We start from the raw sequence: 20,645 nt of genomic DNA on the forward strand, positions 1-20,645 counted from the left end.
TTTAGCCAAAATTTGCCCTTAGTTTAATTTTTTTCAGATCTGAAGTACAGATTTGAAAAGGATAACAGAAAAACTACAAATCTTCGAGAAGCGTATGGAATAAGACTGAACCTTGCCTTCAGTGTTTTCAGTCTTTTGTGACTCAGAGACAAAAGACACACACGATGACTACAGCTAGTGACTGATTGAAGTTCCAAACACAGTGTTCTCCAACAGACCTAAACATGTTCTGTGTTCCTACTTGCTCTAAGGATAAGGACAATAGGGAGTGTTCATGTAGGTTAATACTAGAAAATTCAGTTTCTTAGGTCTCTCTCTCATTGCATTAACCCTAACAGCATATTCCCTTCTTTTACATGGCTACTTCTCCTGTTCATTATTGTAGCATTCAACTTGAAAATATGGTATGTTTGGGTTTGTTTGCATGCACTCTAAAACTCTAAATTCTGTCAATGGGCTTTGGATTGCATCTTTTTCTCCCAGTTCCAACTAAATTTGGTGTCATACAGAGTACCCTGATTTTCTAAAATATCGCTGTTCAACCAGTAAAAGAAAGATAGAATGTCAGAAAAAGACTGCATTTTTAACTGAAGGGGTTTTGTTCCCTAGTCCACGAGATGACCTTAAACAAATAAATAGAAAGAAGAACTTGTGCTGAAGAGCCTTTTCAATTTGCTTCAGTTTATCTAAAGTAGCAGATGGCAGCCATCTCTGTTCTTCCCCCGGTCCTGCTCTCTGTATGTCTTCTCTCTGCTGTTCAAAGGAACTCCACACTCTATACAAATTTCAGAAAAAAAGGAATATTAAGGTGGTAGCTGAAAGAAGTGCTTTCATGAAAAGCAGGAAGCTGCTGTGTGGAGTGAAAACAAGCTCATTGTTGACAGAACAGGATGGGGCAGGGGACAGCATGGGGTTGAGTGGCAACAGAATGCACCAGAATTTGAGTATTACCCTAAAGCACTTACTAATTGACTAAGCCTAAATTTCAATAATACTGAAATAAAAATGGAGGCCAATGTTTCTGAGTCTTTTACTACATTAAGAACAATTTCTCACCTCACATGGTATTTTGAACAGGAAAGTCACTTTGTGCATATCCCAGAACCGATTGAATATTAATATTTTGTGAATGCTCATTTTATTTTAAAAGATAATCTGTTCCATGTGATTCTTTAGTTCACTTTAATTAGCATAATAAATCCAAATTAATGGTATACATTCTGGTATGAATATCTAGTGGATTGACATACTAATTTCTCAGAATTTAAAGAAAATGAGATAATTCTCCAGGTTTGTGGTTTTTGTTTTTTTTTTTTTTTCCAGTTTTTAAAGAACTTTTTTCATAGATATATATTTTCAATAGGTAACTTCCACATTTTAATTTCTACCAAATTTATCCACTGTAAAATAATTAAAGACTCTATTTCCTACTGTCACTTCACTTAATAACAGGTTTTTTCTGGCATATCTAAGGTTTGAATATCATTCAGATTCCGCTTTGTTGAGTGTTGTGCGTATGCAATAATAAGACATCCTGAACCACCAGACCTCCACTAAAAACACAATAAAGCTAAGAGGAGAATGGTAATTTATTGGTTTTAGATTAAAAAATAAATGGCTAAATGCGTATGCAAAATGAATTTGAAAATGGTTATGATTTTTAATTATTTTGAATTGTTATAATTTAGAAACAATAATGCTTCAAAGGGGATTATTTTCCCTTCCATGTTCCCTTTCACTTAAAAAAAAATTAAATTGAAGAACAGAATCAAAACACACACTTACTCTCATTCTTTTACCTCACTGAATATTAAAAGGTAAAGTTAAATTCTCAAAGAGAAATGAAAGACAGGATACAAATGAGAATTGGAAGGTAAAAGTGGGATTCAAAAAGAGTTTTGCAATCCATTTTCCAGAAGAAAGGAAGGTTAAAAGCATGGAAAGAATCTTTAAAATATTCAGTTTGACTTTGGTTGCTTTTTTCCACAAATATAGCCTCTTCTCTAAGATAAACAGCTATGAGAAACAGGCAATCAGTAGAAAGACAAGCCCTGAAATCCTAAAAAGAATTTACAATTTTGAAAATAAGTACATATCTCTGTTTCAAAAACTTTTTTTTTTTTTCTTTTTTTTTTACCATTTAAAACAAGAATTAATTCAAGGTCAAAGTGTTGACCAGAATATTTTAGTGGGGTTTAGCTTTCTCACTAACTTTGTACAGCTACACTCTTCCAATACCATTTATCTTTGCAGCCGATCAGGAGATACGTGCCTAAAGGAACATGTACTGGAAGAGTCAGAGGGAAAAAAAACCCGACAGCACCAAACAAAACAGGTTTATATGTCCCTTTATGTGCTTTTCTTCATACAAAATGTCCTAATCATATGAAGAAAGGGATCAAATAAACAAATTGACATATTAAAGCTGGGTTTTTTAAAGTTGTTTAAAGAAGACAATTATGTGTTACCAATATTTTTGTCTATAGTTTTATCCATAAAGAAAATTCACCCTTTGTTTTATCCAAGCAAACAGATGAATCTAAAGTTTTATGAGGGTTGTGTTTTGTTTTGTTTTTTTTTCTATTAAGTAATGAAAATATCTTAGTGACTTTCTTTCCTCTAAATATCAACAAATTAAAATAACCACTGTTGCTCAGAATCCCAAATCTCATAGCTGCTAGCAGTCTAGTCTCTTGTGGTTAAAGCAGTGTGTTGCAAGACAAGGGCTTATATTCACAGATTCATAGAATATTCTGAGTTGGAATGAATCTACAAGGATCATTGAGTTCAACCCTTAAGTAAATGTGTATGGGGATTGAACCCACAACCTTGGTGTCATTAGTACCATGCTCTGTTCTGTCTGTGGGTCTTTCTCAATGTCTTCCATAGGCAGGGAATTTTCTCAGTTTGTCACGCATTTAGCTTCAGCAAATATTGGCACAGTGCTCAATCTGAATTTCTGTCTTAAGGAAACTCCTTCTAACAACAAAATTTACTTCCTCCTTTGGAAGCTGCTCTGTGTTTTGAATGCTGGGTCCTATTTTTCAATTATCCATTCCACAAACCAATGTATTCACCTCTCATCTATCCTGGATATATGGCAAAAGTTATGTCCATAAGCTTCAGAAATATTTCCATTGTCTCTGAGAGCAAACATCAAGTTGCCCAGGATTTTCAGGGTAGGCTTCTGAAGTACAGCAGGGATTGAAAGCTTTTTCTTTCTCAAAGGAGAAACTTTTGCTTTTCACTTCCATCTGCACTAGCCCACACTCCTACAACTTACTTAAAGAAGTGCCGATGATAATTTGAGCGGATGATAAACAGATTGACCTCATTAAAATGGCAAAAAACCACCCCAACCTAGCTCTGGAGAAAAAGAAAACCAAAGATAACCAAAACCCAACAAGGGCTGCAGAGAGGGCTCAGCCAGGTTAAAGACACAGAATGTTAAAGCCAGTACTAGACAGAAGTAAATAATTCAGTTGATGGAGGAACAACTACAGGAAGGAAGCAAATAAAAGATGACTCAAACAAGCTTATAAAAAGGTAATTTTTTTTTTTTTTAATTCCTTTTTTCTTTTTCTGTTACTGCTAGCCAGTAATTTGGCACAAATGTAAAGAGAAATCAAACTGAGTGGGCATTGTCAACTCATATTTAACTTTGGAGTCTGTGGCTTCTACAACAGACTTAAGAAGGGATTGTATGTTGTTTTTCCAACTCTACAGGCTATTCTAAGAAAAGATATTGCCTCTACATATGTCACATCTTCTCTCAGTACAACTGACTGCCTGATTTGCTGATTATGACACCTAAGGCTGCCTGTAATATGCCAGTGTATAGATAAGACATTAAAATTGTTCATTTTTGTTGATGGTGTCAGTTTCAGTTGAAGGCAGTAAGACAGTAGCAGCTATGTTCTCCTTAGCAGAGACAAAGCCTCTGTCAGAGACAGATCCTCTGTCACAGGATTAGGAGCTACGACAGTTTGCAGAGGCTAACCAATACTGCTTAGATCTTCTATGAAAAGCGGCATCTTGTGTCACCAGTGTGTTAGAAAGCTCCATGCTGATTGCCAGTTGCTAAAGCTTCTGTAAGGAAGCTTCAATGCTATCTGAAGTGTAAGCGTGGAGATCCAGAGACAATTAAGGAAAAGAGGTGTAAATGGTTGAAGATGAATCTGAGGTATGGGGTGCTTTATAAGTGGGGAGTTAGCAGGGAATCTACGATTTCAACGAGTGTGTCAAATAATTGCAACAAGACCTGAAAATTCAGCTCCTTACAGGGAAACAGTTAAAACTTTTCTATGGTAGTGTGTGACAAAAACTGGTGTCAAGCAAATTAAACTGATGGCTCTGATCTCTTTGTCAGGAAGCCTCACTGAAGAGAAAGAGTGACAGCCTCAATCACCCCTAAAATCAACTATTTTAACCAACTATTCTACTTACCTCTATTGCCAAATTCATTTGACATATAGTCTGTTCAGGAAAGGTCACAGAGGAGACTGTGCCAGTGATGAATCCCACTGCTTTCCCACTGCATCATAAGGCCAAAAAAGTTCCTATGGGGATGCCAAAGGTCATTTTTGGAAAAGCATGTTTGAGAATCACTGAATTGTTAGGGTTGGAAGGGACCTCTAGAGATCATCTATATATATTTTTAAACAATTTCCCAAATCGCAAACTCAGGAGAAGAGAAGAAAATCTGTTGATCTAGGACAGCAAACAAAAAGTATTCTATGACCCAGGGAGAGTGAAAGAAACAGAGTTTTAAGATTCTGTGTGCTTTTTTTTTTTTTTTGCTCGATACATGTGTGAAAAGCGCCACTCTGTTTGATTTGGTCCATTTTATCCATGCAGTTTCAAAACTGCAAAATTCATTGTTATGGTCTCAAAACTGCATTACTGAGCAATTGATTAGTTGAGTAAAAGATATATACTGGGACCAGTGTTAAACAGAAACAGAACCCATCAAGATTATGAGATAGTTTGGGTGACAGCTATAGTCCTTCTGTTTGCCAAAGTAATTGTTTGCTCTTGTACATCTACTATGCATTTCCCAATCCTATTCTTAAAATACGAAATATTTGAATTTTCACTGCTTTCCCTGAAACACCATTCCACAGCCTAATAAATTTATCTGTCAAGATGTAAAAGACTAATTCTGAGTATTTTCACTTTCTTATGTACAGTTCTGCCTACATTCATTCTCACGCCTAAATTAGCTATTTTTTTTTTTAATCCTGCAAATTTGCTTCAGAGTTTTGCTATTCTAGCGTTTCAAGTTTTAAATTATATATGACTAACCTACATCAGGGACCAACTGGAAGTACTAAAGTTGGAAATACTGACTGCTTCTAAATACTGTATAATCTTGAGAGAATGAGAGGAAACACATTTTCTTTCAAAGGCCTCTGCAGAGAGAGCCCTCTTAGCATGTGTCAGATTACATCTCTGACATCCCTCTGGGTAAACCTCAACACTGTTTAACTTCCTTCCAGAACAGTATGTAGCTTGATGTAAATGTTTCCTTTTTTTTAATCAAATTGTATGAAGGTTTTTTTTCATAAATTTCACTACAGTGTTTTTTCTAGTGTATGATATTTAATAAATGTTGAGAGTGCATTAGAAATGAAGTCTAGTCAACAGGAATGAATTGTTATTTCATATTTTATTTATCTCAATCTGAAAACAATAGCCAAAAATGTATACATATATTCAATATGATCTTCTGTAAATCAATCTTCCAGTCATCCTTTAGTCAGAACAATACCCAGAACAATTTTTATGTTTTGTGTTTATTGTATTTTAAATAACTTTGGTCATTCACTTTGTGCTTGACTGCTTTGCCTTTTATTATTTGGCACCATTACTGCCTACTCATAATCTGGCATCATGTCTTCAGACTTCACTAGTTGAATGGATTATTTTTTTTCAGTACACATATTGAAAAAGTAAACAAATTATTCTGTCATATGATCCTTCAACAAGTCAGAAAAAGATCATCAGGAAGTAAAAGGATTGATTTATGCTAATTTCTCTTTTGCTTTAATGGATACAATCAGATTACAATCTGAAAAATAATAAAAATAGAAGGCTACCTGAAACACAGTACAGGCACAGTGCTGTGTCACTCCTAGCTCTTTGGAGTCTCAGTGGTATGAGTAGGTTCAAATTTCTGATTTGATAGCAGCTAATAAATTAATACATTTCAGCTGGTCAGCTTGATCCAATTTTAGAAATTAGGGTTTGTCATGAAGTCCAGTTTTGGGTTTCCCAGAAGGAGCTGATTCAACTTCAGAGGATACAAGGAGGTTCTAATGGTTGAAAGGTTCACCATTAAACGGCTCCTTGCTTAAAAGCAATTATATCCTTTCTGTGGGTAGTGAGATATCTGTTCTCATATTTTAGTTCAGCAAATTAAAGTTATCTAATGTATTTTTAAGTACTCAAAATATTACTATTACATTAATTTCAAGTATTTCTGTCTTGTTCTAAATGCAGAGAATATTGTCTTATCACTCCACTGTGCCTGAACTGGTTTCTTCACGAATCTGTTGGTTTGAACCTATATTAAAGTATTTAGTTTAACTGGAGGAAACCTAACATGTTCCTATAAAATAGGATGCCTAAGTACCATGTTAAAAATAGTAATTTAAACTCTTGCCAGTAACTGATATTAAGGTTAACCACCTCCTCAGGAATTGCATTAAGCTTGAGGATGATTGATACAACCAAACCCAATTTGCGTAAAGTAATTTAACATGCAGCAGATGATATTCACAGATGGGATTTCCCACTTGTGTCACTTTGGGGACAGAGCTAGTGTTATGAAAAAAATAAATCATACCAGTTTTTACATATTTACTATAGGAACTCCCCTAAAGAACCCTGAAACTGACAAGATTTTTTTTTTCAATACATTTAAGCAATGCTTTTTGAGATAGAGGTAACTTTTCTGAAGAAATCAGAATTTAATCCAACTTAATTTATGCTTTTTTTTTTTTTTTTGACAGTAATTTGACCAAACTACAGACAAGCATTGAAAACATATTGATTTAGTTGCCTTCTTTGATTAGTTTCTTTCAATCAATTTGTTCACCCTTGTCACATGCTAATGAGCAACTGTTCCACTTCAACTCTTAGCAGATCATCTATAAGCAAAACTAACAACTAAAATTACATAGTTCAGGGAAAATATGTCCAAAACACAAACTCAAATTTTATACTAGGTGTATAAGTTAATATATAGAAAAGTACAAAACTCATTGACTTTCAGTGTTCTTCTTATGTTAAGGGCGTGAATGTAACATAAACTGGAAATTTGTATAATGAAACCCAAAATAAAAAGGTAATAAATATTTACTGTTCTTTTTAAATAAATACAGTTGCTTGTGTGAGTAGCAACAGAAGATCAGGATCCCACTGTTCACAGTATTCAATAAATACAGGAGAAAATACCTGACATAACCCCATTCCCCAGAAGCCAGAATAAGAGCATGCCTCATAACTTTGTATCTTTGAGTATTTACAGTTTTATCAACAACGCTGTTTGTTTGGGTTTTTTGTTTTGTTTTGTTTTTAAAACCACATATGTAAGACAAGAACATTGAATATAAGTCATAATATATCCTAACAAAAAGAAGGACATACATCCCTTCTTGCATGACAGCTGAAACGTACATGTTCCCAAAACCTTATAATCTAGGACTCATTCACACTGTAGGTTATGCATTCCCCAGATGTCCCATAAAAATGTTCACAAGAACATGAATAAGATATACCTTTAAGATAATCTACATTTTTTTTCAGCAACAGGTGGTTCGGTTTTGTTTTTTTAATCATTAACACATTCCAATTTACAATGATAATACTGAAACAAGGTACCAAAAAACTGAAAATTACCTTACTCTTACTGTCAGCCATCTACAGGCAAAAGCAGATCGTTCATTTATTCTTGGCAACCACTCTTTTGTTCATATTCCAGACAAGGTTACACTACTGAACCTGATTTGACTTTAAAATCCTGCTGCAGAGTTGTATTTTCCTTCTGTCTGAAGTGGATTGAAATACTGAGACATTACATTAAAAGTTATGCAATTCCTCTTTAAGCATCTGAAGAACTTTATTATAACACCCTATAAACTCTAGAGTTTGCTTTTCCACACCTTTCACTGCTTTGTACAGCAAGACAAGTCTTTGAATTCTTCAGTGACAGAATATATGGCTGTAGCAGTGCAAGAATTGTTTTATCAAGCTTTATAAGAAGTTTTATGTTATGGTTGATTCCACTGTGCCCCCAGTTCTGTAACGGTTCCTCCCCTTTGAGTTTTCTGTATAGCAAGTTGTTTCATGTCAATCATCCCACCCCCCCACCTATCCTTGTCAATCCCCTCTGCCCCCAGCTCTGGGGCATCCTGTCTGTCACTTCGGGACCCCTCCCCGGGCTCAGGAAATTCCCAGAGGGGCGTCGAGTGATAGGCTGATGCCCGGGAAATCCCCTTCTTCCCTTTGGTCAGTGGTCCAAAGTTTACAAATGGACACCCCCTGTTATCCCCCCAAATTCCCTGATTTGCTAACCCGTTGTTGCCACCCTTGAATCCTCCCCAGCTTATAAGTTTGGGGAGGGAAATTCTAAGGGTCTCTCTGGCTGGGCAGTTTGGACAAGTGGCGGAGCTCCCGCTGCTTGGGCCTGAATAAACCATCTTTAAACCTGCCTAGCCGACCTTTTATCTACCACCCGCCGTCACAAAGCAACTTGGGCCAGCCGCCGGTGGGAAGCGGAGTCCCTCAGGAAAAGGTTGCCAGCTTGCAACCGGGGACCGAAACGCTTTGGCCGCTGTGCAGATCTGAGCCAGCCGGTGGCCCGCGCCTGCCCGGCGTGGAGGGGCACAGCCACATATGGCATTTGATTTGCAACTGAATTTCCCAGCTTTATGACAAATCAGGTTTCACAGAAATCAATGAGACCCAATTGCAACTCAAAATAGCTCTTTTCTGGCACAGTGCCATTTTGAACAGGATGGTATAGAGAGTAGATGGCCTGGTTTTAGTTATGCTCACCTTTGAGGGGAAGCAATATGGGTGAATTGAGTATCCCTAGCATATGTAATTCAGAACTTGAACGGCAAATGGGGTGTGTTATGTTTTACACACTTAACTGTGAACTGCTCAGGTACAAGTGCAGTCCAGCTCAGTAGAGAAGGTAGGCTTTTGGGGAAGAAAAATTTGGGTTAGACCAAACTCAGCTAAATCCATGCACATATTTGAGCTACTATCCTAGCTGTTATAACTAACTCCCTATAACACAAATCACTCACAGTCTGATTCTCTTGCATAGAGCCAAGAGACTTCTTTTATAAAATATAATATACAGATTATCCTTCTTTTCAATGACCAAAGCAGATATGTATCAAGCTTAATTTGGTGTGTGGAGTATATAACTGGAAGATAACATCTATAAATGTTAATTTAATCTCATTGAACATTACTGTGTTTCAGGTAAAAATTGGAGGGAAAATAAAAAATAAGTACAAAGGAAAAAGGGACGGAAGTTATAATTAAACACAACAGAATGAGAATGAATGAGCAAATGCTCTCAATGTACTGTCTTCATAGCAAGAAGAGAAGACATGTTAATTTGAGTGAGGAGTTCATTTTGCAGTCCAAATGATGTTAAGGATATTCAGTAACCTTTCTGCGCAATGGCGTTGAAACTGGCACCAATAATAGACAGTACCACACTGTGCCATTGCAGCTGGGTAGGAATCCAAGCACTAGCTTTTTGAAAAGCTAACAAAGATTCTTTTGGAGTCTTTACATTTCAACATAACTGAATTAAAGTACTGACACATTCCAGTTTATCTGTCATCCTTTCTGCCAATGCAGAAGTTATAACAGTAATGGATATTGCATTTTCCCTGGGTAGTTGCTTAGAAAACATTAACATTTTCACTAATTTTGTGTTTTAATAACTACTGTATCAACCAAATATGTTACAATAAAAAACTGCTTTTAAAAAATCAAAATCCACTATGAAATCCTGTGTGTACCTATAAATAACCAATGATACCAGAAAATTTCCCCTCTACTTAGCGATATCCTAAAGAATTTATTATAAACAATTAAAAAATTGTTCTTCTGATCATTTTTTCCCAAGGCTGGGAAAAAAATCAAAAAGACAATTTTATAACTAAATTGTGGGAAAGATACAGATTAAGAATGATTGCAATCCCCTTACTCACTCTGAATAATAATGTTGATCATAACTGGTTCCACTGCAGTCAAAGGGACTGCCTACAAAAAGAATGCAGTTTTTATATGAGGAAGAAAAATCTAGATCTAGAAAAGTAATAAGATTATGTGATTGGAAAATACACACAGATATCATCATGACATTTACTCTTTTCTACAAGCTGAATTATGAAAAGCTCCTTCTGTAAGCAACCAAGGAATATTGTGACCAAACAAGATATTTAGAGAAAAAAATATGTCATATGCTTACCAAAGACAACACACACTCTATTTTATTTTGTTGCATCACAGAAGAAGCACGCAGGTATAACTACTGGGCGGGGCTGGAACCCAAAACATGCTCTTTGTTGGGGGCTTTCCCCGTTTTCCAGGTGGTTTCAGAGTCTTTTGCCCCCCTGCACAGCTCTGAGCCAAACCAAAGGAAGAGACGGAGTCTTCAGGTTTAGATTTTTCAAGGTTGCATACTTCGTTTATTGTTTCTTATCTTACAATTCTCTCAGCGTCCAACAAGATGTTCGCAGCTGCATGGACTTCTCACGTCTCTCCCCGAGCTGGGTTGTCCTTTTATATCTTTTGTATCTTTTATACTAATTGCTACATATTTTTTATTTACTATTTCTTACCAATGTTTATCACTATTACTAAAAAGGTCATCTTTTCTCTGACCCAATCCTCACTAACTACTTTGTGCCACATCACTGCTGAAATGGAGTGAGGGAAGGAGAATGAAGAAGAAGGAGACAGTGCCCCAAATTCTCCATCTTGTCCCCATTCACTTCAATGCTAGAAATCTAAACTTACTGTTTTTTCACCCTGTGATATACTAAACTACAATCTTTCACACTCTTGTGGACTGCAATGCATCCTGCAGTGTAGGAAGTTTTTCCCATGGACTGAAATCAAAGCCAGGGTCTCTGAGCTCTGGGCTGGGGTCCCAGACCCCCCTGCCCAGGTCCCTGACCCTCCAGGGCAACCAAAGGAATGCCCTGGACTCCAACAGCTCTTAATATTTTAGTCACAGCAACATCCACATTATGTCTCTTACACACCAACCTGTCTTCATTTTTAAAATGATTATGTCATCACTTATCAACTCTCAAATACTATGTTCCCATTACTACTATATTCCCTTGTTCCAGAAATTGGATGTAAGACGATTTCTCTAATCACTCAGAAGCCAAAATAATTTTCTGTCACAGGGCTGCACTTCCAAGGCTCCTTTTGTAGCTTCACAAATTTCTGAATTCAGAGGGATCTAATCTTATTTTCAAGCAATTTCAAGTGCAATTACAATTCTACCTAAATATTTAAGATTTATTCACTGCAAACTGAACCTGTTCCAGCAAGGTCTCAGTTTATAAAAAGTAGATAACGGTTGCAAAAATACCCAAATCCTATGCAAATTCTATGTGTGGTCCAAATATAAAAGCAAGATCTTCCTTCCTGGAGATCTATGACTGTGATTTTTCAAGTCTATCAGACTTTTCTACAGTTCATCTTTGTCAGCAATTTGACCAAAGTTTTCTTTGGAGGACACCTTTTCTAAATGAGAGTTAGGTAACTGCCTGTTTTATTCTGGGTTCTTTTCATTTGTGCTTCCCTATACAACTAGAGAAAATCCTTACAATGGGCCATAATTTTCAAGGAATTTGTTCTTAAAGAAAATACATCTCTGATCTTACTGTAAAACCAAGTAGAACAAGATACTTCATGAAAACGCAGAATACATCCAATAAGACAGATGAGATACATGTAGAAAATAGATTTGCCTACAAATGTATTTCCAGTCTTGCTCTCCATCTAGCAAATTTCAGTGGGGTTTTTTTGTTGCAAAAAACATACTTCATTAGAGGTCTTCATCTCTAGGAAAATCTCTTGGTCACTGTCTTGAGTTTGACAATTCATGGCAATTCATCTGTTCTTGCCTTAGGGGCCACCCCTATATATTTTCTTTCACTCCTCTGTGCCATAAAACTTTACAGTGAAAGTTTCTACCCTGAGCTGTTGAGCGGAATTTTGGGATGGTGCTCCCTGGCACACTACCTTGAATTTACGTTGGCACAATCTGCTCCACCTAGACATGGCAAACAAGACCACTGGCTTTAATGGACACCCACAGAAATTTCTTGGTTGCAGCACGAAACACATATACTAGTTCTGGAATTTTTTTTTTTTTTTTTTTTTTTTTTTTTTTTTTTTTTTTTTGTGGCTTTGTTGTTGTTGGGTTGGGTTTTTGGGTTTGTTTTGTTTTGTTTTGTTTTTGTTTGGTGGGGAGGAAGGAAGTGTCAGATTATCTTTAATTTTATTTTGTCTTCATTTCAATACCTAAGGCATTTTTCCCATTTTATATTTCCCCAAGCATTTTTCCTGAATCACTAATTTACTTTGGTTCAGCTGAATTTTCTTCCATTTTGTTAAAACCACTCCCATCAGTGACAATTTTGCTGTCCCTTCTGTGAGCTAAATAACCATTAAAAAATCACAAAACATAAGCTGTTTCCATGCAGAAAAGAAACTGATGAGTTACTTATTTGGTGTAATTTTAGTTTTTTCTTTTAAAGGGTGTACACAGTAATCCTCCATATACTTGCAAAGTCTGAACTATTAGCATTTCACATAAAGGCTAGCTTTCCTCAGCTTTTACTCAATGGCAGATACATTCTCACAGAGGTTATGTCTTGCTTTGTTACTTCCTTCTTTTTTTCTCTTAGGGATATTCTCTTTCAGAAGGTGTAGTTCAGTGACAGATATGAGCCAGTTGTTGCTACAGGAAGTGGCTGTGGACACCAAGCCCTTCTCATTTTCTGCCCACATACCCAGCTGTGCGGGTCACATTCCTCTACTACTATATATCTGGCTCTTCCTGGAAATGCCCTTTAGATTGATTTCAGCCTCTGAAAGACCTGGAAACAAAGCTTTTCTTTATCAAGTTAATTTTCTCTTAATTTATCAAATAATCTGTTCAGCATGTCTGAAAAGTGCTAGACTGGATGCAGAGGGGGACCACCGGGATGGGCATAGGAGCAAGAGAACCATTTCAGCACCTAGGTGGCAGATGGGTATTGCATTAACCATTTTGTTGATCTGTATCTACACATGCAGCATTTCACAAGATTCATATTCTCTACACCTGCTTTATTTACACTTCTGTCAGATAACCTCCCATTTGTGTCCATTTGGGGTACTGACATGCAGGCATGTTTGAACTGTGGACTCTTTTTGTTTTATCATTGGAAGCTAATTGTAATAGATTCTAAAAGGCCCTTAAAATTAAAATTAGCCTTTTAAGTGAAGAGTAAATTCTTCACTCACATGCCTCATTCAGAGCATATTAACCTATCCAAAATTTGCTGTGTTCTGACTAATGAAGTCAATAGTAGGCATATGCTACATATTTTTGTTGATAACAGCCCACCACCAACAAAAAAGGGATTAAAATAATTAAAATAGTAAGCCCTAAAAAGCATGGAAAGAAATATGCAATGCCAAAAAATGCTAACAGCACAGATACAAAATGGTATTTGGTGGCAGTATGAAGGATGATGTGCAGAATTCTCTACTTGACCACAATTTGAGATATAGTGCCTCTCCTACTTACTTCCACTGGGAATATTTTATCTCTGACCATGTTTTACAACCTATTCTGGGTTTGGATGTGTTCCCTTGTCTTTTATTTATTTTTGGACCATATTACTCCCTCCTTGCCATTGTTATTTTCTTTGAGTGCAATTGTTTTTCTTCTTCTGCCAGCTTTAGCTCTTGCTTGATGTTAAAATTTCACTGTTTGTTTCTTTCTATTTAGCAATAAAATACAGCATTTAGTTACTGTATTTGTGCCAGGCATAGGTGGAGAAAGCAAGCTGGAGGCTGCTTTTTTGTTCCCTGCACTCCTAACAAACTGAGGGTTCATCTGCATGCTTTTGAGCTGCCTGCTCTTATGCCATTATGTATAAAACACAAAGAGAATTTTGGCACATTCATACATTGCTTATACTGTGTCTGGTTATTTTAATGTTTTTTACTGATTTACCTTGTCATGAACAGGGTAATACTATAAAAATAAAGTAGATCTCAATAACCAGAAAGACAGCATTTTTCTTGGGGTTTTTCTTGTTGTTTAACATTCTGTATCTTGTTTTCCTTCTTTTCTACTTATTTAAAGCAGAAAGAATAGCTGGACTTGCTACTAGCATTGCTCACTTCTCATTTAATAGGGATTATCTTTCATTACATAAATTTAACAACAGAGGCACCATGTTAGGACTACAGTTAAACATAACAGGAATGCAAGTTCCCTATTCACAAAGTAAAACAGGATGTAACTTACAATTACTCCTATCCTGAGAGATTTATACTTCTCTTAAGTGGATATTCAAGCAGATTTGAACAACTGCACTCTTAACTGGGCACTCACCTCAGAGTTAGCTGCATCAGTCTGTATCTACCACTGTGAGAGATAAAATGTGTCTTTGCCTATTCCTTTGTTAATCAAAGTAAAAATCTTTTTTTACCATTATATGTGTCCAGATCCTGTCACATTATGGTCTGTCTGTAAAGAAAAATACATTCTTGACATATGGAAGATGAAGTTTGCTTCAAAATAATGATGTCAGATAGTTTCTGTTCCATACCAGGAACAAAACATTGCATTTTTTCTTAATGAAGTTAGTATCCATGATATACTAAATTTTAGCAATTCCAAATTTGTTTTCACTCTTACAGATTGATTGATAGTTACATATTTGGCAGAGTATTTTGGCAGAATATTATCCAAGTAACATACACAAATCTCTGGAACACTCTACTTCATGTAGAACTAACTTTTTGAAAGTTCCATCTGTAGATTTCAAAGTATTTCCGTAATTTTAACTATTAATAATTAATCATTAATTGTTAAATATTAATTATTAGTTGTTAATGATAAATTATTAGTTGATAGTAATTAGTTATTTGCTATTAGTTATTAATTATTAGTTATTTAAAGAGACACAATTAATTGTGTCTCTTTTAAACCTCTATGAAAAATTAATCCTGTTTTACAGTTGAAGAAACTCAGGCCTAGATCATTACAAAAAAACTTACAGAAACACATTCAAGTATTCTCACTATTAAAATAGGGGACTTAGAGTCATCAGATTTTTCTTCCTTCCAGTAAGCAAAAAAGCAGCAACTGATAGCAACTCAATGAAAAGAAACTGAACTATTCTGATACATTTTATTTACTGTCTCTGTCTTATGTCAGAATAATTGGTAAGTTATTATCTGGCTCTTACTACTGGAAACAGAGTCCCTTGGCAAAATCTGTCTTAAAAATATCAGAGGCTATAACATTTGCCATCACTCCTTCTAGGCAATCCGAATGATCTGTCATATATAATTACTCTAGAAAAGTAAGAGTAGATTACTAATCAACATCAGTAGACGGAAGTCCAAACAGCAAAAGAGAAGAAGAAGTTGCTGTCTGATCCAATGGGTTTGGATTTTATCCCTTAAAACAGAAATATATCATCAGAATGTTTGACTGATTTATCTTCCTTTTAAATGGGCAAAACGGCGTTATTCTGAAAGTTTGTGTGGTTTTTTGTTTTTGTTTTTGTTTTAATTCCACAAGGAGTTTTAGTAATAAAATGAGATGAATATACTGGCTGTGTGAAATTTTGAACTGTGCTAGTACAGACTAAGGACACAGGTGAATCTAAACTAAAGGTCATCCTTCCCTTACTCCAACTGACTTCCTTGTGAGTACACAAGGATTCAGGCATAGAGAGCTCTGGGGCCATCACAAGCTCATTCCATGTAGCGGGAGGCCTCTGCAAGAATAGCTCCCTGATTCGGCAATGGTCTTGCAGACACTCATACCACTGAAAGCAAAGTGGTAGAAATTGTGCTGCAGGCTGGGGAGGGCAGATACCACTTCTAGAAGAACAAGGCATCATTGTCTCATGAAATGTTAGAGGAAAACATTTACAATTCAGTTTAATACTTGCATAAAGCAAACTTTGATTTAAGCATTCAGGGTAAACATAGTTAGCATGACTTGGACCATCCTGCACCCCATCTATTTTTCTGGATGGGGATAACTGTATGCAACCTCTGACTCAGCTGTAACCACTGTTGTCCTAGACCTGAGATTTCATAAAGGCTCTTGGCAATAGTCAAAGGCAAAGCGGTCCCCTGACCGGCTCTGTGATAGGTTGAAGTGAACCTGCATGGAAAGTGAAGAAGGAAGGACACTTTCTGAGCTGGTATTGCAGAAAGCTGTCTAAGATTTTAGGATTGCTTTGAATCCATTGAATAAATCCATAGTACAGATCAAACTCCTAACAGCAGCTACCTTTCGAAGCACTAGCTCCTCAAAAGCTATGTGGAATTTTGCTAATTCCTGTGATTTTATCCATATGCTGTTACTGTGCAAAATGCTTCAGCACCTATCCTATGTTATTCTTAAATGAATTGAAAATGTTCCATACTTTCTAGAAAATGGAAAACATCCCTAAATAAGTATAGATACTACATGAGATCTTTAAACTAGATATAAGAAAATGTGCATTTCAGGAATGATACATTCCCTCTTATGTCAGAGGTGACAAAAAGAACCAGTTCTTCAAAGGGAATGTACAGGATGAAATGATCAAAAAGCAAATTTTAAAGGGGAAAAAAGAGGTTTCTCAGTATATAACCTTATGATAACTATTCTAGCACTAACATAAACAATCAGATTTCTTAAAGAACAATTTATAGAAGTAATTTCTCCTCTGAATATGGAGTAAATAATCAATTCTTTATTCATCAATTCAGTTTTTTTCCTACCCTCTGCAGCAAAGTAACATCACTGTTATCTTCTTTGCTCTTTATCTTATTTATTATCCCTCTTTAAAACAAGTAATAAGTGAGCAGATACTGCTATTTTACAGCATTTTACATTCAAAGTTAGCACAGGTGGAAAAAAGTTTAAAAGATTCAAAACAGTACAGTATTATTTTCACATTACAGAAATTTGCATATAGAAGTATCTAAAAAATTTAGTTGTCTTAGTGAAAACCCCAGTTTATATTAGGTTAGCAAACATATATCAGGTACCAGTACCATTCTAAGTAAAATAAAGACTTCATTTAATATGGTGGACATTGCAAGAACATTGCAGGCCAGATCTTTCTCAACTGAAACTGCTGTGACTCTGTTGCAGCCTCATTACATGAAAACAACAACAAAAAAAACAAACCAACAAAAGTCCTCATATGTAGAAATCTTAGAGCCTTTTTTTTTTTTTTTTTTTTTTTCCCCTGAGAACATGTGCTAAGTCAGGCCAGAGCTGTTCACTGCAGATACTGAGTGAGATTCACATTACCTACATTTAGTGCCTAAAATTAGTCAACAGAGAGAAAGGGATGCTTTCTGGCCAAACCTGTTCTAAATGCTTACTTTAGGATGAAATTAATTACTCTTTGGATCTGCCTGTTTTTTCACAGGAAAGGATCAAAGAAGTCTGAGGTGACAGTTCCAGCAATTGATGGCTACTTCTTAGAAATATAGTTTAACCAAATGAATTCTAACCATTACTGCTATGCAGCCACCTCTGATCTATAGTTATTTTTAAAATAATATATATTTTTTATACTTTGCAACTAACAGTTTTTGGCATAACTCCCTGATCTAAGCAATATAAATGACAAAGATGTTGATGGTAAAGACAGTTTGATGCTTTTATTGCACATCTCACTAATTCCAGAGACAAAGGTGACAAGGTCTCAGTACTGATAGGAGAAGCCTGAGATAGGTAAGTTTTCCTCCAGGGCTCATCTAGCAGCTGGAGATCACCAAAGTGATCTTGCACCTTAAATGTGCATCCTTTCTTCAGTGTCAAGGGCAAGGTTTTATTAAGGAGTACAGCAATGTTTACTTCCTACCAACAGGAACAAGAGCTGGTTGACTGACTCCTAAAGGGAAATATGGTATTCCTAATGCATTACAGTAAACATTTAAGGAGTTTAATAAAGAAGTATTGCACAAAGCATATTCGGACTGCTGACCAAACACCAGTACCTTCTGCAGAAGATGCAGCACTGCAACAGTGTCACATTCGGCCTCTGCATAACAGGACCTATCTTGCATAATCTTGAAATCTAAGGATTTCACCACATAGATTAGCTCCAGGGTTGCCTGCACTTGAAGTACTTTGTGGCTGGACACGACAATCAGACTCCAGAAGTCTTGAGTACACCACAGTAGTGTGATATTCTGAATTTTTGTGGCAATTTCTGAAACTGCCACCGTTCACACTGGGAATTTTGCATTCCAAGTAGCTAAGAGGCATCTTCTTTCTTTTTCCATTCTTTCTGCACTAATTTCTTTGCTTCATAAGTATTTTGTCCACAGAAAGATCTACAGACCTCCCTAGGCTATTTATGCTTTACAGCTCAGCCCCCCAACTAGTCTTTGAACCTTCAGGTTTTTATCTCAAAGAAACCAGCTAGAAAACTCCTCTACTGCACTCTTTGCTTGCACATATCTGCAGCTTTTATCTGTTTGATATAGTAAAATCAGGTAGCACTTTTTTCTACTGTTGCTTGCTTGACTCATCTTAAAATCTGTAGTCAACAGTGAGCTCATCTTCATCCTTTTGCCATCTCAAAGGAAATGCTCACAGCTTCTCCACTATCAGTGTTCACCAAAACCCAGATGTCTTGATCTATGCCTTCTCTTTCCATATTTCTCAGCATCAGGTATCCCCACATTTCTGCTAATCAGATCCAGAAGGCAAAAAATACCAGTTCAACACTATCTTTTTAAGAGGGTAAATATACAGTGTTAAGAAATCTATCCCTAAACCCACAGAGTTATCCTGAGGTGAACTGTATGACTAACTTACAAACATTTGCAGACATGTTGCCATAAAACTGCAATTTCTGCCACCTTTCATTGTCCCCATTTTTTCTTATGGCCACACTTCATAGCTCGTTGAGCTCCCCAGATGCAGAGCTTATCCTCTGCATAACCAGGATCATATCATCAGATGATCTCTTCATTTAACTAAAGTTAGGGGGGAAATATTTCTTTTGAGTAATTAGTCAGAAATCCACACTGGAAGTTCCAGGGGAAGATGCTATGAATAAACCTTCTGGGCTGGTTTACTGATCTGTCAGATTCTGCTGAAATGGAAGAATGTTAAAGTCTTCCAATAATGTAGCAGTATTTGTTTTTATAGAGAAAAAAAGTCAAACTGATGTATAGAAACAAGGATATCTCAAGTGTGTTATATGGTTGAAATAGTGTCTCAATTCATATATTTTTCAGTAGGTGCACATAGTATTTTCTAAAAGAGTATATAAAAATATACAAGCTCCAGATGTGCATGAAACTCCTGAGTTTCTATTTAATGTTTTCAAGAAAATATAGGGTTTTTTATTATGGTATACTAGAATAGAAAAAGATTAAGTCAGGTTTAAAATGTATGGACAGGGGAAAATACAAGTTTTTGATTGAGATGCCAGGAAAAATGTATATTTTAATACTCTGCTTATATCAGCTGGTGTATGAAAGGTGCTACCTATCCTGACTGATCAGTTCTTCTTATATTCTTTAACAATCACTTCTACAAGATCATCTCTACCCCTAATACATTATGCATAATTTTCCATATTAGTATTGCTTGTTTTGGAAAATTATTTTTGCTATACGGTATTTTAATTTGTGATCAAATCAGAAAATGTAATGAGTCAATATGGAATTTCAAAGTCTTGATATTGGAAAGTAAAAGTCACATTTCCTACAGTAATTTATGTGAAAAATACTAACATATTTGGGAAATTATTTTACAGCTTATCTTGATATAAAAGGTCATGTGACCATAAGTTATAGGCAAATATTTATGCACTGAATGTTTTGTAACTGGTTATTTATTGTTTAACTCATTTACTTCTTCCAATTTTATAGGATTTTCTTAATATATATGATTATATATGTGTAGCATATTATATATAATATATATAATATGCTACACATAACAACCCTTTAAAAATTCAAGTGAAAAGAGTGAGTAATTTCACTTTAAATACTTTCTGGAGATTGCCAAATTCAATGTTTAAAACTACTGCAAACATATTGACAATATTTCTTGCAATAGATTGCCATCTAGAGGGAAAAATGTATGCTACAAAATTGCTACAAAATTAAATACGAGAGTTCAGGTGCTATTCCAACATTTTAGTGTGGAAATCAGACACTTTTTAAGGAAAACTGACATGTCATTTTCACAAAATCAGCTGGATATAAACACATAAGCACAAAACACGCAATAAGACATAAGTATGAAGTTGTTGAATACTGTATTTGATCCAATCACACACACATATATGTATATACATAAATAAACAAGTGTTATTGGAAAATTCAGT

Source organism: Hirundo rustica, chromosome 2 (genome assembly GCF_015227805.2).
Source record: "Hirundo rustica isolate bHirRus1 chromosome 2, bHirRus1.pri.v3, whole genome shotgun sequence".
Taxonomy (NCBI): domain Eukaryota; kingdom Metazoa; phylum Chordata; class Aves; order Passeriformes; family Hirundinidae; genus Hirundo; species Hirundo rustica.